General features: G+C 39.4%; 1 long non-coding RNA gene across 1 annotated transcript in view; it reads right to left on the bottom strand.

The window, feature by feature from the left end:
- Positions 1-15,167, bottom strand: part of LOC309484284 — a 278,513-nt gene extending 263,346 nt beyond the window's left edge. The window contains exon 1 of the long non-coding RNA XR_014200819.1: positions 14,782-15,167. This is a non-coding gene — a long non-coding RNA (uncharacterized lncRNA). The remainder of the gene's footprint in view (positions 1-14,781) is intronic.
- Positions 15,168-15,830: the final 663 nt, after the last annotated feature.

Genomic DNA, 15,830 nt, shown 5'->3' on the forward strand with positions numbered 1-15,830 from the left:
AGATAACGTTAGCTTCGCGTTTCCCAGTGAGCATAAACAACGGCGGCGGCGTAAACAAATTTAGTCAAAGTTGTCAATAGCCTATAAATGAACATTCAAATCCATAAAAAACAGTGGGTGAAAAATGGATTTACCTGTTCTGCAAAAACAGAGCAACTGAATGTCGGATTGGAAGCCCTGCTGCCGGAGGAGTTCTCGCCACATTTCGAGGGTTTTTCCGATGTAAATTCGGGACTTCGCGCGTTCCTTATCCTTGTCCCTCTTCTTTACAATTTGTTCATCGGAACGTCGTCTCTTTGGTCGTGAGTCGGCCATAATTCAAACTTCCCTCTTCATGCTTCTCTCTCGTCTCTCCTCCACACCCCCTTCATGTCCACGCGCACTAACCCCCAAACAACACCCCTCAAATACTTCTTGTCGGTGATTGGCTGGAGCACTGTTTGTTGTGTTTCGTGGTGCGGTTTAGCCCAGTTTGTTTTTGTTGCCGTTTGTGGAGCCTGTGGTGTCTATAGAGAGACCGCGTTTTTTTACAGTGTGTTCAGGGGACAGGCAGCTAGCGGATAGTGAGGAGATGTTTGCTGTATGTGACAAAAAATGTTTTGGCCTAAAAAACGTGTGGCATCACTTAGAGCACCTTTAAAGGTGGGGTGTGATTTGCAAAATGGCCGGCAGATTTTGAAAATACACAACTCAAATGGTCCTACCTTCTTTCCTTTGACTCCACCCATTCAAAGAACATGGACATGGATGGGGGAGGGGGGGATGGTACGACCGTTTGATTGGCGCACTTACTGTCCAATGATTCTAGGTGGTCTTGGAAATGATTGGCTGGAGTTTTTTGAGTCCTGCCCGTTCCACAGATGATTAAATTGCTTAATTTTTATTTCAGTGCTTCTAACTCAGTGGCTGTAAGTGGGTTAGGAATAGGATTTTAAGTGATTTTGAAAAAATTGCCAAAAAAGAGAATTACATACTCCACCTTTAAGTACACTTTAAATATACTCTTGTATATAAGTTTTGAAATGCATAAATCAATTAGTATAAACTTCAAATGTATTTTGGTGACATTACAATTGCAATTACATTTAGTAATTTTAAAAACACATTGAAATGGCATTCCAAGTAAACTTGAAGTGTGCTAATGGCATCATTATTGTGTGCTTCAAATAGGCTACAATAAAGTAATATTTATAAATAATGGCACAGCTTAAGCATTTGCCTTTTACTCCCCGTATTCCAGTAACTTACTTATCTGGAGAACATCAGTGAGACAATGGGAACAGATATATGTACACTGAATGTAGGAACCACTACGGACTGGAATCAAACCGGGTCACTGCCACACAAGTGCACTCGTTTTACCAGTTGCGTCACCACACAAATGCAAAGCTGGGGTCACATTGTGTTCTTTATATACTGTTACAAGCAGGCCCTACTACTATAAGCACAAATTATATGGATTTAAAGACACTGAATCGCAGAGAAAAGTCTCAATATAGGTGCGTGAAAATAAACGCAAAACTGTATAGAACATGAAAGTGCGTTAAACTTGAAGCTGTTGAAGAAATAAAGCCAGCAGACACAACATTAAATATCATCTGAAGAATGTTTTGCTTCCCTTTTACATGACATGATCTTTCATTAACGCTGCAGGAAGCAATTGCATAAACCGGCATACCCTAGTGAATTGTATTTGAAATATATCCCCTTTTTCAATAGTACATTGCAATTATACTAAACAATTTTTTGCTATCTTTAAAAAAAGTATATTAGCATCACGCTTTTACTTATTTTCACAATACAAATTTTAACACTTTAAAATAATTGCACTTTAGTATATTTTCTAAAAATATATTTTAGAAAAATATACTTGGAATAAAAATTCAGTTTATTTTTTAAAAGTGTATTTATTTGCACGTTATTAAAATATATATTTTAGGAGCTGGAAATGATCATTGTAACAATGCATTGAAAGTATACATTCAAAATACATAATAGTATAGTATTTTGTACAAACTATAGCTAAGTATTGTTATTGTTATTGAAAACAAAGTGTGCAATTTGTAGTACACACTCGTGGGCAAGTGCACCAACATGTGGCACTGTTGCGCTTCGGGAGACCCGAGTTTGAGTCCCGGCTCCTGGACCTTTCCTGATCCCGCCTCTCTCTCTCTCTCTCTCTCTCTCTCTCTCTCTCTCTAGTTTTTTATTTTTATTTTTTATTTTTATAAAACTGAATGGGCTTTTAGCGCAACTCACTGGACATTTCACTTTGAAAGAGCAAGTAACCTAATACATCTTGAAAAATTTCACTATACAGGGCCAGGTACGTTTTCCAACGTGTTAAGAGTTAAAGAGTAAATATTGTTAACATCGACCCATGGGTTCAGTAAGGGGCCTCACCTCCCGTTCTGATGGAGGTGGTTTGTGCACCATCAATCTGTGCTTTGAGTAGCCTAAGGCAAAGCAAAGACATTGATTTATGACAGTGCAGTAGTTGAGTTCAATAAAGTTGTGCTTAAAGTTTTCTTCTTTTTTTTTTACATGTTAATCAGAATACCCTGCTGTTAGAATATTTTTTACTTCTAAAAACAAGAGAGTACTTTCAGTTTACTTTTTTTTTGCACTTCTCAGAAATATAGCCTACTTAAAATTACATTTAAGTATACTTGACTTATACGAACAGAAAAGTATATTTGAGCTATATATATATACAGTATATATACAGTATATATACAGTGTATATATATATATATATATATATATATATATATATATATATATATATATGTGTGTGTGTGTGTGTGTGCATTGTACAGTGCTTGCATTTTAATGTAAGTATTTTTAGGGCTTGCATTTTTATGGGCTGAATTCAACATGGCCGTATATTTAAAGGGGTGGTTGATTGTGATTTCACTTTTTTAACTTTAGTTAGTGTGTAATGTTGCTGTTTGAGCATAAACAACATCTGCAAAGTTACAACGCTCAAAGTTCAAAGCAAAGGGAGATGTTTGCTTTTAAAGAAATTGCTTTTTAAGGACTACAACAAACGGCTGGTAGGGACTACACGACGGGTTAGTGACATCACTAACCCTAAAATTTACATAAACCCTGCCCCCGGCACACGATTTATAGATTATCAAGACAGAATATGCTAATCAATGACTAGAAGAGTTAAACAATTTTAACATGCTATATAAAAAATATATGTGGGGTATTTTGAGCTAAAACTTCACATACACACTCTGGGGACATCAAAGACTTATTTTACATCTTGTGAAAATGGCATTATACCACCCCTTTAAGCTGTGACAATTTCAATTCAAAACATTTCACACACAGTTTCAATAGATTTTCAAAAATTCAATAATCCATATTCAACTTTTCATATTAATATCGTATTCAAAATATTAATTCTGTTTAAAAATATAATCTAATATATTCGACAGGAAATTTTATTTAGTTTTACAAATTTGCTTACACAAATTCAGTGGTTTAAATTCGACAGAAATTCAACATTTCACATACGGGAATGGCAGGAATAGCAGTAGAGTACTGATGCATAATCTCCATAGCTGTTATGGGCCTTTCACACAGGACGCGGTGGCTTGCGCCGCGCAAGGACGTTTTGTTGCTGCGTCGACCAAAGCGCAAGCGCAGCGGTGCGCATCATTGGCGTGCTCACGCGCACGCCGCGGTCAAAGTTCAAAATAGTTCAACTTTTGCCGCTGCATGCGCTCTGTGACGATTACCAGCGCGGCCAATAGAATCGGGGGATCCAAACAAGCACGGGAATCAAAATGGATGAACGGCTAGTACTGTGTGTGTCGGAATTTCCTGAGCTGTACGATACAAGTTTGAGGTCATATAGGGACATCGTCAGGAAAGCTGTGTCATGGAGACATGACCGAAAGGAGGAACAACAAACGTAATAGAGCTCCCGCTAAAAGTTTTTAAAACTCTGCCTACGTCATAGCGCAGCGCAAATCACGTTGTATCTGAAGGGCAACGCTGAACCCAGCGGCAAGCGCCGCGCATACCGCGTCCTGTGTGAAAGGCCCATTAGTCGTCCTCACCAGCAGGGGGTGCAAGCGCATGTTGACAAAGACCAGAGCAACGGGTAGAGTGAGTCATTCATTCATTAACACATTACAGAAACGGAGCAAGCGGTAATTGTAGCCTATGTGTGATGATTATCGGTGCCGGTACTGTATATATGCGGTAAAGCTGATAAAGACATTAAAGCTGCATATATGTTTAATTCAATGTCTTCACGGTTACTTTCCCTGTGTAGCACCTTATTGGGAATGTCTGTACTATAGGCTACAGGCAAGGAAAGGGACTCAGAATATGAACATAATTCACATTTTTTTACGCTAAGCATTTCCCAGTGAAATACTGGCATTAAGTTGGCTTGACATTGGACGTTTGATATTCACAAATTTAGGGACCATCTCTAAATGCATACGACATTGGTATACACTAACTTCAATAGCATTTGAAGAGAATGACTTACAGTTATCAAACCAACTGTAGGCTAAAGTGTCATGTAGGTGTCAGACATGATGCACAACTTTTTGATTGTTGACATTTAATAAATATGTGACCCTGGACCACAAAATCAGTCTTATGTGTAATTTTCTTTTAATTGAGATTTATACATCATCTGAAAGCTGAATACATAATCTTTCCATTGATACTAGGTTTGTTAGGATATGACAATATTTGGCATAGATACAACTATTTGAAAATCTGGAAACTGAGGGTGCAGAAAAATCGAAATATTGAGAAAATCTCCTTTAAAGTTGTCCATTTCTATAGGCAATTGTGCTGCATCCACTCACAAAAAAGCATTTTTTATATATTTAAAGGAGACATATCATGCTTTTAAATTGTTCCTTTTTACATATAAATCATACATTTGTAGTCTATATAAAGCGGAACTGCAATGCTTGGGTCTGAATTCCTCATTATTATAGCTCCACAGGCCCCTTTTTTACCCCTTTTCTAATGTGCTTCTGAAAGCAACTCGTTTTGGTGCGGTCTCTTTAAATAATATTGAGACACTTCATACCCCGCCCCCTCTCCAGGTTGTAGCGGTGACACTCGGTTCAACTCCACCCCGTTCGGCCATTTTTGTAGTCTGGTAGCAGAGATAGGATTATCTAGCGCACAGAAACTTTTATACACACGTTATTAACAAAATGTCAACAACGGAAGACTTGTCCAGCCAGCCTTACATGTTCGAGCCAGAGCCGGAGCGAGATGAAAATGAAGACGACGAACCTGCAGAACAACCTCTTCATATGGATGTATCGCAATGGTGTGTACTGTATTTACACATGAAACTTTGGTCTTCCGACCTTTTACCACCGTGTCGATTTATTTTGATTAATATGTCCGAGGGAGAGAGAGCAAGACAGCGTCTAGTTTGGAGACGGTGATGTCTTGTTTACACTTTCGCCTGGCTCTGAAGAGAGAGAGTGAGCGCGCGCGCGACCGGGTCTCTCTCTCTGCTCGTTCTTTCAGTTAAACATGCTCCTGTCACAAGCGCGGCAGTTCATCTAAATTAGACGGTGTAATGAAGCGTGTGGGTTACTACATCCAACAACCGAACATTTTAACTTACCCTCTCGTAACTTCTGCATCCTTTAGCTTGGACTACAAAATTGCAGCGAGAAATAATAATGGCGGATTGCTCGAAGTGTTGGGCCGGAAGTCAATGTCCTTATTTGGCAGTTCCGCTGCAAATACTGTGACGTGATAGTTCAAAAAACGTCATAGATAACAGAAAAATCTGAACCGGTTGAAAAATATGACCGAAACAGAATATAAAGATATCAACGAAGCACCTGAAGAGAATAATTTCATCTTTTCTGTACTTCTAAACACTCCAAATATACAACAAAATGCATTTAAGGGCTAAAAAAGTGCATTTAGCATGATATGTCCCCTTTAAGGTGGGAAATTTACAAAATATCTTCATGGATCATGATCTTTACTTAATATCCTGATGATTTTTGACATAAAAGAAAAATCAATAATTTTGACCCATACAATGTTTTGTTGGCTATTGCCACAAATATACCCGTGCAACTTAAGACTGGTTTTGTGATCCAGGGTCACATATGAGCTCATGCGGTAGAGAAAAAAAGTTATATTTACACATGACTTGGCAGTTTATTTTATTAAATATCAACAATCTAAAAGGTTTGATTTTCAAAAATCAAAAACTTTTGGCATTATTTTACTTCCATATTAATATTTTGATTGATACTTAAGCATAATTAAGTATTCTAAGTATACTTGGCTTGTATTCTTTTTATTGCGTAGCCTATTAAATACTTTTTCACATAGTTTTACATACTGTTTTGTAAACGTATATAGAAACACTAAAAGTGGGCCAATTTAGTCCCAAGTAGTACTGAAATAGTACACTTACAAGTATACTACTAGTACATTGATATTAGTATTCTTACTGCTAGACTTCAAAATATATTTGAACTTACTTAAAAAATATAAATACTTGTATTTTTTATAATTTATATATTATTTATTTATTTTTCTGATATAAGGCAACTGACTAATTCAAACTTTATTTTATTTATTATTTCAGATTGTTTTCTAGGCATTTCAGGATGTTTGCTAAATATTATGTTGATGTTTTATAAAAATATTTATTTAAAATAATGCACAAAAGCAAAACATCAATCAATCAATCAATCACTATGAAGTATATTCATGCTTCTCAGAAGTTATCCTCTAGTAAGGCACCTTTTTTTCTCCTGAATGCTGCACACTCAGAAATTATGTTTAAGTAATTTAACATTAGTATAAAACTAAACATGACCCATTGACCTAATAATCTGTACAGCTAATCTGTACAGAGTGCTCTTGCTAACAGGTCTGTGGGAGAACAGACTATTACCCCCTGTAACACCTCTCTTGTTCTTACTACACTATGCTGTCTTGACTTGAGGCTGTAACTGTATTTAGCGTTCACTACTGTTTCATATTCACGTCTATATATATATTGTTTTATTTTCTGCAGTGTATATTAAGTGTAAACACATGAATCAGATATGGGTCACAGTTGAAAGAACGTGTAAACGGACGGTCAAAAAAATCAGATAAAGGTAACAAATCAGAATTGGGCATCAAGACCTGCAGTGCAAACGAGGCCTTAGTTAGCACTGCATTATTATCATTGACCACAAGATGGCGAGATGTATCAAACTAGAGAGATGGAATGGCAGGCTGGAGTAGCTCAGTCTAATAGAAAGACAGGTCGATTTGGTCAAGTTTAGCCATTTTCACCAGGCTACATGTTAATTTGATGAATTGTCAATTCAACCATGACATGTGGGGATGCGCTTTATCAGCTCAACATCAGATGGCTTAAAATCTTTGCACAGGACTGAGATGGCTTAATGTAGGCTAAAGTCCCTGACATGATATCTGCATTACACTAGTTAAAATAAAAAAATTTAAAAAGTATTTCAAATATATTAATTTCATACTAAGTATACTACAAATTCCTTAACATATTCACTGACATATCGCTTTAGACTTGCAGATATAAATAGCCTATTATAATTACACTTTATTTTGAGTATTTCTTTATTGCACAATGCACATTTCTTAATATTAAGCCTAAAATGTTTTAATACCCCTATTAGTATAGTATTATATCTGTCTTAAAATGCAAGATATTTAAATTTGACCTAAAGTATAGAGGAGTAGTTCCATTTTAGCACAATCAAAAATAGCTATCTTTAATTGGACCTCGGCACTATTTCCGGTTAACTAAAGTGCAATGAGTTGTTCCAATTGGCTGTTCCAATTGTAAACCAATTTAGTATGCCAAAAGTACAATTGCACGGTATTTATAGTAAGTACATTAATATGTAAATGTACTTAGCATAAAATAAATGTATTTCAAATACATTTTGGTGTAATTATTTTTCACTAGGGTATTCATCCCTCAGACATTATAATTTTGTCATCATTTACTCGCATTATGTAGTTGGAAACCTATGAATTGCTGTCTTTTGTGGAACATAATGATGATATTTGAGGGATGTCTCACACATTTTTTTACCTATACATGTATTTTTTTTTTTTAAGTTGTAAATAAAAACAAAGATAGTTGGAGTATTTTATTTACAAGAAAATACTAATCCAGTCTTTCTATTTCAAACTTCCATGTTTAATTCAATGTGTCACTTGCTGTTTCTGCACAGCAATGTGCTCTAAAATGTACTAACAATTTAAAGGCAGGGTAGGCAGGTTTTTTCTAAAAAAAAAATTCCCAAATTTGTTTAAACTGTCTTTATATACCAATACATAATTAAAATGTAAGTACTCTGAAAAAGAGAGTATAAAAATCGAGTGTCTGTAGTCCTCTCAGTGCTGTAATAAACACAGCTACTTATTCCATTCACTCCCACCCCCTCCCTTCTAGGCTCCTTCCAAAGCCACGCCCCCAAAACACATGAACGTGCGATGCTGACCGCTCAGCTGGAGGACACGTTTGCCAGCGCCCAGCTGAGAGGAGTGCAGTGCATGTAGTGACATCATGTCAGAATCACATGTAATAAAATACCTAACTTTATCATTATGAATATAAACAACTAACATGGCTGTTAGTACTCACTATCAAGCTAGCATATCGATACTGGTAAAATTGTAAATATATTGAGTTTGATTCGGTAACGAGCTAGTAACATAAGGCAAATCTAAAAACAGGTTGCATTGATACACATTTTCCCATTACCATCAGTTACACTGTGATGAAGGTGAATTTTGTGTAAGAGTCATAACATATACGGTGTTTTGCATTTAAGAGCTGCCACGATGAAAGCTTTTATATATTGCAGAACAGAATGCAGAAAAAGAGAAACATTGTCTTAAAATCGTTTCGCCACCTGAGATTATAACTATAACTAGGCTATAGCTCCCATACAAGGACGCAATAATAGCAAGGTAACGTTAGCTTCGCGTTTCCCAGTGAGCATAAACAACGGCGGCGGCGTAAACAAATTTAGTCAAAGTTGTCAATAGCCTATAAATGAACATTCAAATCCATAACAAACCGTGGGTGAAAACAATAATTCACACAAATTGTCGCCCATACTGTGAATTTGCTTGACCATTTACAATAGAGATTGATCGCTAGCTGAAACATATGTTGTATTCACTAAAGCGAACGCTGTCGCTGACTGCATAGTTCTAGCTAATTACATCCTTGTGTTGGTTTGGCGAACATGAACGTCAGTTTAGAAAGAAAAATGGATTTACCTGTTCTGCAAAAACAGAGCAACTGAATGTCGGATTGGAAGCCCTTCTGCCGGCGGAGTTCTCGCCACCTTTCGAGGGTTTTTCCGATGTAAATTTGGGATTTTGCGCATTCCTTATCCTTGTCCCTCTTCTTTGCAATTTGTTCATCGGAACGTCGTCTCTTTAGTCGTGAGTCGGCCATAATTCAAACTTCCCTCTTCATGCTTCTCTCTCGTCTCTCCTACACACCCCCTCCATGTGCACGCGCACTAACCCCCAAACCCCACCCTCAAATACTTCTTGTCGGTGATTGGCTGGAGCACTGTTTGTTGTGTTTCGTGGTGCGGGTGAGCCCAGTTTGTTTTTGTTGGAGCCTGTGGTGTCTAGAGAGACCGCGTTTTTTTACAGTGTGTTCAGGGGACAGGCAGCTAGCGGATAGTGAGGAGATGTTTGCTGTATGTGACAAAAAATGTTTTGGCCTAAAAAACGCGTGACATCACTTAGAGCAGGGGTTTTCAAACTGGGGGCCGCAGCAAGTTGGAAAAAAAATTTGTGTTAATATGAGTATTGTTATAAAATAACATTTTAATAATTTGTTGCATAGCCTATCTGAACATTATACTTTTAATGCTAATCTTTTAGAGATTAACTGATTGATCGGCTGGTGACCAGAATTGGCCGATTTTCACGTGATTTTCAGTCTGACATAATGCCGATTCAAATGCACTCGGGCGCCGCATGATTAACATCGCGCAACATCAGCATCACACATGCACACAGAACGCACATGTAGGAAACCTTGTGAATTACGGCCGTTTCAGACCACGAGCGGCGCGTGAGTAGCGCGAATTTTTTTCGCCGTGCATGTTCAGTGAGTGCATTCAAATGCGAGCAGGAGCAGCGCGTGAGCGTCAAGCAGGAGCGTCGCGTGCTGTGAGCACTGAGCAGTAGGCTAGTGAAGTGGAGGGTTTCGGCGCCGAGTCTATTTTTGCTGCGCTGCTCACGCTCAATTAAAGTGAAAGCACACTTTTGATGGACAAAATAAATATGATTTCACACAAAAAGTACCAAAAATGCACATCATTTGCATGTATAGTGTGTTTTAACAAGAACTTCAGTAGGCTTCAAGAAAATGAAGACTCAAAAATATTTATAGAAAATGTACCCATTTAAACTTGTTTTTATTAATCAGTTTGGATAAAAGTGGTGTTTTATAAAATATATATAAAAAATAAATATTTGTGTGTGCTGTAAAGTGGTTAGAAAAAATTTAATCAGAATCGGCTAAAATCTGTATTGGCAAGTCAAACTCAATGACAAATCGGAATTGGCCTTGAAAATTGTAATAGGTTCATCTCTATAATCTTTCTGATTGGCTGGTATCAAACACCATCACATAATCTGATGTTCACCTAGATGTTTTTTATTTATTTCTACATTTGCCATAGTATTGTCGATGGGTTCAATAACACATCCTGCAAAAGGGGGGCCTTGGCCAGAACCTAGTGGTATTTGGGGGGCCTTGTCATGGAAAAGTTTGGGAACCCCTGACTTAGAGCACCTTTAATTCACACACCTGTGTTTAATTTGACTTGACCATTAGAGAACAAAAAAAATAAAATAAAAAAAATAATCAAGTTAATATGGATCAAATCAGAGTACAAAAGAAAAACAACAACATAATGTGCTCAGTTTGTTAATGCATTAAGGTAATGTAAAGCTGTATTATGTGTGTGTTCATGACTGAGAGAGGGACAGAGACTGAGGTGGGGGCTTTTGCACTTGTTTTTGTCCTTTGCAAATATGCTTTTAGATTCAACTACCGCAACATGACATGACATTTCGGGTAATTGCTGTTGTTTATTGGCTGTAGTAATGGCTGCGTTTACACCGTGTCCTTGTGTAGCCCAAAGTGCTTCATAATTGGAGCTCTTTGACAAAAGGAGTGCTGAGACGACACTATCTGAGTGGACACTGTGAGCACACACTGTTTTCCATATCATACACCTCTACAATCATGTTTACTCTTCAGAAACGGCCTATGGTTCCTCTCTCTAATCTAAACATTCAGTAAATACCTTTTTGGACATTAGAAACATTCAGTCAACTGATTTACCAGTGAAGAAGACAATTGATTCAAATGAAGCACAAACAATTGCAGTGTGGCATGCACAGATGAGGAAAACAGTCTGAGACATGGACTAGTTCTGCTGTAAATGTTCACCAGCGTGAGTAAGATAGTCATTCCTTTTTTCTTGTCAAACATGTCTGAACAGGACAACATTTTAATCTCAATTTAAAATGTAAATAAATTTTGTTAGTTGTCTATTGTCATAATATCACAATTAACTGAACATGGAGGTCAATTTTAAATAATTTCATTCAATGTTCCTGAGGACTTTTTAAAATGTGTGTCCCCTCATAGTCTTTAATCAATATAACTTCCCCTCCCTCTTGCAGCGACATTTTTTCTCTGAGTCTGATGGCGTGTTTACTGGCACAAGGGGGCACCTGTCACTCACATGAGATCAACCATTAGCAAACCACAACCATCCAATCAATTCCCCATGGTCAAAAATGAATTCCCGCCCTACTTTTTTGTCTTCTTCCAGAAGGCGCTTCACTCGGATGTACAATGAAGACCAGGAGTCTTAAAGCTATTGTTCAATCAGATGAGAATTTACTGAAGAGAAAGTTCTCCACACTTCCAAAAGCCTTAGAAATGAGTAAATAAAAATTAGTTAGCCTCAACCTAACTGATAGGTTAACAGTTCAGATCATTCTAGTCTCTTCCAAACATGGAATTGTCTTCTTTACTCAAATGATGATGGACTGACATCATGGGGTCTAGCTTGGGAGTCCAATCAACTCCAAGTGGTAACTAAATGAGTCAATAAACATTGTCCAGAGTCACATGCCGAGTCACACCCACCCTGACATAAGGGTATAAATATGACCGGCATTATTCACTTCGTTCATATTTTTATGAGGAGCCAAGACAGGATCCCGGCCATTCAGCAGTGGTTCAGGGCTGTGGCAGGGGGTACATAACATCTCCATTCCCTCCTTCAGGGAACGGGTGTTACATTCGTAACCTAGACGTTCCCATGTAGTCAGTCACGTTCAATGTTACGTCAAACTGACGTTATGGGGTACCTATGGAACGTGCCATACACAGCCACTGAACTATGTTATGAGTGTCGGAGATGCAGATGCTGGCAAGCGTCTGACTGCCGAAGGATTTTGGAGGAACTTGATCCAGGGTTCGCCAAATGGGGAACTCACCTGAAGATCACGTAGGTGCTCGTATCCCCCCTTTAGAGGGTAATGGCACTGCAAGCGAGACACCTAGTCAGCCTTCCCGGACATTACCCGTTTGTACCCAACACACAGGAAGAAAGTGTCTCCACTCAGACATTGTAGAAACTCGGAAATGTGTTAGGTCTTGCCCACCCTGCACCTCTGCAGATGTCTGCCAGAGATGTGAGTGGATCCCTCACTCCGAGGGGGCACAACTCGCCTTAGGACTGATATGCCAAGGCGATGACATCCACTATCCAGTGGGCCAATCTGTGTTTGGAGACAGCCTTTCCCTTCTGCTGACCTCTAAAGCAGACAGATAGCTGCTCTGAGCTTCTGAAGCTCTGCGTGCGGTTCACGTAAACAATCAATGCAAGGGCTGGGCCTGCCTCCTCTGGGGGCAGAGCTTGCAAGTTCACCACCTGGTCCCTAAAGAGAGTGGTGGGAACTTTGGGAACGTATCTAACAGAGCGGGCCCGAACTCAAGACACGATTCGCTGACAATTTTTTTTGCAGGTCCCACACCCACAAACGAGCGCAGTCAGGATCACTGTTTTTAGAGACAGGATTTTAAGCTCAACTGACTCGAAGGGAGCACTTTGTAGACCAAAATGGACCACAGAGAGGTCCCAGGAGCGGAAGAGGCACGGTCTAGGAGGATTTAACCTCCTGGCACCTCTCAGGAACCTGATGACCAGGACGTGCTTTCCCAGTGACCTGCTATCAATAGCACCGTGATGTGCTGTGATGGCGGCCACATACACTTTCAAGGTGGAGGGGGACAGTGGGGGCTGGCCCGGCGGAGAAGCTCCCACTGTAAACCTCATGTCTCCCAAATAGTTAACCCAACCTGCAGCCCGGCTCTGAGAAGCGGCGGCAGGCTGGGTAACAGCGAGTCGTGCCTCTGTATTAAAGAAGAAGAGTTGTGACCGCAATGCCAACATGGACATGCTCTCGCAGTGAGAGCATGCACCATCCACAAATGCTCTCTCAGCATGCTGTTTGCCCAGGCAAGAGAGACAGCAATCATGGCCGTCAGATGAAGTCAGGACACGACTGCATCCAGAAACACACGGATGGAAAGACATCTTTAAAAAGACGCTGACCGCCCATGCTTGCTCTTTTAGGGAAACTGCTCTGAACGTGGAAGCGCCGAGGGGTGAAATGCAGAATTTCTCAGTGCACAGCAAGCTGGATGCAAAAGACTGCTGTATGCCCCCTCACACCGGCAGATAGATCCCACGATGAGCTACTTTCAAAGCAATTCAAATAGCTGTTTTTGGAGATAAACTCCTGTTTAGCAATTAAAATGGCTGTTTGCTCTTTCTTCTAAAAGAAATGCTCTTTCACAGAAGGATGATTGGAATGAGGATCGCTGTCACAACCACTCTGCTCCAAAGCAAAATATGAGTGAAGTGAGTAATGCTGGTCATATTTATGGTCCGTATGTCCGGGTGGGTGTGACTTGGCATTTTACTGGCCAATGTTTTATTGGCTCGTTTAGTTACCACTTGGAGGTGATTTGGCTCCCAGGCGAGAACCCATAACATCAGTTCGATGACACCTGCAATAAATTTATAGCATTAAGAACATAAATTAATTCAAAATTATTCCAACTGTAAAACACTGACACTGTAAAACCGTTTTTAGAGAGATTTAATCTTTTTTTTAACATACTGAAGTGAGAAAACAACACGAGGATCAGTGTCAGTTCTACCAGAAAGACTCGGGAGATAAAATGATGCAACGAAGCATACATTTATTGACAGCCTAGCAAGCATTATAAAGTTATTTGGCGTAGGCCCCGTCCATAGTTCGTAATCCGAGGGTAGCGGATCTGCATCTCCTGCCTGAAGACGAAGGCAGGGGCGCAGCCGACCCCCCTGGAAGGTATGGACAGGACCATTCTGGTGGTGGTGGGGAGGGTGGAGGTTGTTGTCGCGTCGGCATCTGCGAACTCAAACATGTGTAAGTACCGATCTTTTATACAGAAAGTATAAAGACGTGATTGGATAGAGATGAAGGTAACGTAGTAATTAAGTCTTCCTGGCAGAACTTAAAGGTGCAATGTGTGATATTTCTGAGGATCTATTGACAGAAATGCAATATAAGATCCATAACTATGTTTTCAGTGGTGTATAAAGACCTCACTTAATGAACCGTTATGTATTTATTACCTAAGAATGAGTAATTTATATCTACATAACCGCGGCCACCCCCTTCTATGAAGGTCGACATACTGTGACGTCGTGTTTCTACCGTAGCCGACAGCGAACAGAGCGCTACAGAGCGCGTTTCGTCACTAACTTGAATGAGAAGCAGCAGAAAAAGACGCAGCAGAATACTCAGGTTGTCCCTGCCGCGGCAAACGTGGAGAAAAACATGCTGTCTGAACGACGCCTCGGACATCGTAACGTTAGCTATTTCCCCTTACCTAAGTTAGCTGCTTTGATGCTCTTATCTTATACTAACTAGCATGGAAACAAGCTATGGTAAAGTCAGTGAATAAAAGACTAACACAATGATAAACAAGTAAAAATAACAATCGCAATAACATGTGGTTTTACTGAATAATTAAGTAAATATAATTTAATAAAAAATATAATATAGAGAAACTTCATTGCTTGACTTGCTACTCTCTGCTGACTCAGACGACGACATCTTCCGATCCTACGTCGGCCACCGTAGTTTCTAGTGATGGCCGGTTCGTGAACGAATCAGTCTTTTGAACCGGTTCTTTTTAGTGAACTGGTCGAACCAGTACACTAAATCGGACTGAATCGTTCGAAACAGTTCGCGTCTTGCGTCAGCACTGATCCACAACAAGTTACTAAAGTTACTCATTTTCGGACATGCCTGAGTCCTGACAGTCCCTTCGACTCAAAATAAACCAATATCCCGGAGTAGGCATATGTTACTCCAGTAAATCCAACAGTTCACTGAACTGAGACATGTTGTGCTGAGAGAAGTGATGAGCACGAGCAGTTGATACTGAGCATGCGCGCACTACCGAACGTACAGGTACAGCGGTTCTCGGACCACCAGTACAGAACCGAGAACTGTTTCTTTCGGACACGTTCGATACGGAGAACCGATGAGCTGATGAGCTGAGCATGCGTGCAATTCTTTCAGAGGGACGAAATGCATGTTTCTTGTAGCCTATTTTATTGAACATCAATAAGTGTAACAAAATAAAACATGTTAGAAACATGTTTATCTCATAGGCTACTGCCTTTTCACTGTATTATTTT

Source organism: Leuciscus leuciscus (genome assembly GCF_965113295.1).
Source record: "Leuciscus leuciscus genome assembly, chromosome: 20".
NCBI classification, from domain to species: Eukaryota; Metazoa; Chordata; class Actinopteri; order Cypriniformes; family Leuciscidae; genus Leuciscus; species Leuciscus leuciscus.